This window comes from Bison bison, unplaced genomic scaffold (genome assembly GCF_000754665.1).
Source record: "Bison bison bison isolate TAMUID 2011002044 unplaced genomic scaffold, Bison_UMD1.0 scf7180017864324, whole genome shotgun sequence".
NCBI lineage: Eukaryota > Metazoa > Chordata > Mammalia > Artiodactyla > Bovidae > Bison > Bison bison.
This window is the reverse complement of record NW_011494896.1, coordinates 5325799-5330078: the sequence shown is the minus strand read 5'-3', so window position 1 is coordinate 5330078 and position 4280 is coordinate 5325799.

Here is a 4280-nt window from a genome sequence, read left to right as displayed (position 1 = left end):
GGCCACCAGGCTCTTCTGTCCACGGGATTCTCCAGGCAAGAATACTAGAAGGGGTTGCTATGCCCTCTTTCAGGGCATCTTCCCCACATAGGTATCAAATCTGAGTCTCCTGCCTCTCTTGCATTGCAAGCGGATTCTTTACCCACTGAACCACCTGGGAAGCTCTACACACTTTATTTCCCAAATGTGAGTAAATTGGTTTTGTGTGGAATTAGAAGTGAGATTGCTAGGTCAATGTACCAGGACAAAGTCCACAGTAATATCTATCATCTCATTCCATCCTTGTAATTACCTTATAAGGTAAGACTTGTCAATAATTCCCTCTTACATATGAGAAATCAGAAGTTCAAAGATGTTAGATAATTTTTTTTAGAGTCATTGGGTTAAGAAACTGCTACAGGGAAAGGAGTAAAACTATTTTATCAGACTCCATGCTTTGAACCACTATTCTGAGTTATGGTTTCTCTATGCAGTACACACTCCTTCAGTTTAATTCACTTACCTGATAACAGGCTCTGTTCTTGCCTTAACCCAAGTTATTTCCTGGCACAGAACAGTCCTGAAATTAGATGAACTGGCTTCTTAGAGCAGAAATCACCACCAGAAAATGATTTAAGTGCTAAGAAGAACAGGGCTTTTATTTTGACTCACAAGAATTTCCGCCACCAGGTAATCTGGGAAATGAATTTTAGAATGTGATGCAGTTAAAACTAAAGCACATAATTCCTTTTTAAAATCTATATTTATTTATTTTTGGCTGTGCTGGGTCTTCATTCATGTGCAAAGGCTTTCTCTAGTTATGGGCAGAGCAGGGGCTACTCTCCAGTTGCGGTGTGCGGGCTTCTCTTTGCAGTAGCTTCTCTTGCTGGGAAGCAAGGACTCTAGGTGTGTGGGATACTGAAATTGCAGCTCGAGGGCTCTAAATTGCAGGTTCAGTACTTGTGGCCCATGGGTTTAGTTGCTCCTTGGCATGTGGGGTCTTCCGAGATAGGACTGAATCCATGTCTCCTGAATGGGCGGGCAGATTCTTAACCACTGGACAACCAAGGAAGTCCTAATTCACATAATTCTCAGAGTAAACTTTATAACCAAAACTATATGTCAAAATTACATTATGTATATCTACTTTCCACCCCATGAAACTTACACTGTAGTTACCTTTGTTTAAGCAGCATCACTTTTTTTTCTTAAATACACAAAAAAGGCAACCCTAAGAGTTTTGAAAGAAAGAATTTTGATAATTTATAAATATATTTGAAAATACAAATAAATACATTTAAAAGAAATATAATAATTTTTTTTTTAACCAGACCTGGCACTCACAGAATTATCTTTTGATACAAAAAATCTGGCCACTCCCCAATAAAAATCCTTCAGTGGACTCCTATTTCTTATACTTCAAAGCTCATAAAAGGCCATTTGCAATTGCTCTTACCTCATAAATTCTCCTACACATATATTTTTGATCTGTTTTAAAATAGTTGCAGATCTCAGAGATTTATTTCCTTGTTTGAACAGGTTACTTCAAATAGGTTGGACATACAGTGAAACCAGCAAAACCTCACTTAACGTAGGCCATAAAACTTTATATGTGTAATATTGCACTCTTTTTCTCTGAGGTCTCCAAATTGTGTATGTTTTGGGACCCATGAAACCTGGATCTACCTGTCTTTTTGCTAGGAATGCCTTTTTCCAAATGCCATGCCTTTGAAAACTGTCAACTGTTAACAAATCAGGGAGGGCTTACCTGAGCACTCCAGTCTGATTTACATGCTTCTTTCACACTCACAGTTTATGTTGCTATCTTGTCACACTGTGTGGTAAGACTCTTGTCACGCTGGTTTAATTGCTTATCTCACTCAGCAGACTATGGCTCTCTTTCTCTGTTTCCTCTCTCTATATATATAAAATATAGACTACATATATACAGTGGGGCTTCCCAGGTGGCACTAGTGGTAAAGACTCTGCCTGCCAGTGCAGGAGACGTAAGAGATGAGGCTTCCATCCCTGGGTGGGGAAGATCCTCTGGAGGGAGAAATGGCACTCCACTCCAGTACTCTTGCCTGGAGAATCCCATGGACAAAGGAGCCTGGTGGGCTACAGTCCATATGGTTCCAACCAGTGGGGCTCAACTGAGCATTTGAGCACATATACAATGTAACTATCTCCATGAAAGCAGGGGCCATGTTGAGTGGACCAATGAAAAAAATCAACTTTTTAGCAAGAAAATCTAGCTACCTATAATCTGTTATGAAATAACATTTTGGAGGTTTTCTGTTAGTATATATTTGCTGCATATTCTTTTGCTTTTTTCAAGCACAATTGGAAAGAAATGCTGAATGGTTAAAAATAAATATATGGGAGTAAAACTTAAATTGAGAAATTATATCATCATATTTTTCTGCAAACAAGTGAAAAGATTGCTAAAAGTAGAGGTGTTGGTAAAATTTCTAAGGCCCCAAACTATGAACTGATTTTTGGAACATGGTGATCACATCATTCGAATTGTCAGCCTCTTCCCCCTGATTATCTCTCAACTCCATATCATCAAGTCCAGCCTCAGCCTAGGTTCTCAGCTGACCTTGTATTTGCCTATTTCAGCTAGTGGAATACAACAGTGGACAAACAAGGCGAAACTGAAATCGAAAGTTTGGGTTTGTCAACAAGTGTTCTTTGAATATTTACTATACGCCAGTTTTAGAACTTCGTTTAGAAATACCAGAATTGCTTTATTCTTGAGAGCTATATTTCTAAGCCATAAACTTTAAAAACAAATACTTTGAGTTACATAGTTTTAGGTCTGCTCTTGAAAGGATGTCCATTATACTTTGAGTTTGAAAAGTAATGGACCCATTTTTGTCAAGATCAAATATAATATACTGTACATATCATATTTATTATACGTTCATTGAAAAAGGCATGGAAAATACATTATATACTGAACAGTAATTATCTTGTGGCCAAGAGCAGAAAGTGGAACTTTCTTTCATTTTTTAATATTTATTTAATTATTTGGCCTCACTTGGTCTCAGTTGCACTACTCAGGATCTTCCATCTTAGTTGTGTCATTCAAGATCTTTCGTTGTAGCATTCAGAGTCTTAGCTGTGTTATGTGGGAATCTAGTTTTCTGACCAGGGATCGCACCCCAGCTTCCTGCCTTGGGAGTGTGGAGTTTTAGCCATTAGACTACCAAGGAAGTCCCTCATTTTTTATTTATATATTTGTACTTGAATTCTTAAGAATAAGCATGCATTACTTTTATGATTGTAAAATGTCTAAATAACAAAGAATGTTTTAAGTGGATACAAATTTTCTTCATGTTTTGAGCAGTCATGTGATAAGTTGCTTCAGTCACCTCTGACTCTTTGCGACCCTATGGACTATAGCCTGCCCAGGCTCCTCTGTCCATGGGATTCTCCAGGCAAGAATACTGGAGTAAGTTGCCATGCCCTTTTCCAGGGGATCTTCTGATCCAAGGATCAAACCTGCATTTCCTGTATCTCCTGCAGTGCAGGTGGATTCTTTACTACTGAGCCACTGGGGAAGCCCTTGAGCAATCATATACATACATATATTTAAAATATGCAAATATTTTACATATATACATACACACGGGGCTGTCCCTGGTGGCTCAGACAGTAAAGAAATCTGCCTGCAATGTAGGAGACCTGGGTTCGATCCCTGGGTCGGGAAGATTCCCTAGAGAAGGGAATGGCTACCTACTCCAGTATTCTTGTCTGTAGAATCCTATGGACAGAGGAGCCTGGTAGACTACAGTCTATGGGGTTGCAAAGAGTTGGACATGACTGAGCAACTAACATACACACACACATACATATACTCATATATATATATACTGTAAATATTATCCCTGCATATTATTTATACAAACTGGATTCATATGTTAAAGATAATATTTCACCTGCTGGACGTGCTAATTATCTGTTTATAAAGGGGTTGCTTTTTAATTCTCATTCCAGTATTTCCTTTTGACTTTTTATGTTTACTGCTACTGCTAAGTCGCTTCAGTAGTGTCCAACTCTGTGAGACCCCATAGACGGCAGCCCACCAGGCTCCTCCATCCCTGGGATTCTCCAGTCAAGAACACTGGAGTGGGTTGCCATTTCCTTCTCCAATGCCTGAAAGTGGAAAGTGAAAGGGAAGTCGCTCAGTCGAGTCCTACTCTTAGCAACCCCATGGACTGCAGCCTAGCAGGCTCCTCCGTCCATGGGATTTTCCAGGCAAGAGTACTGGAGGGGGGTGCCATTGCCTTCTCCGT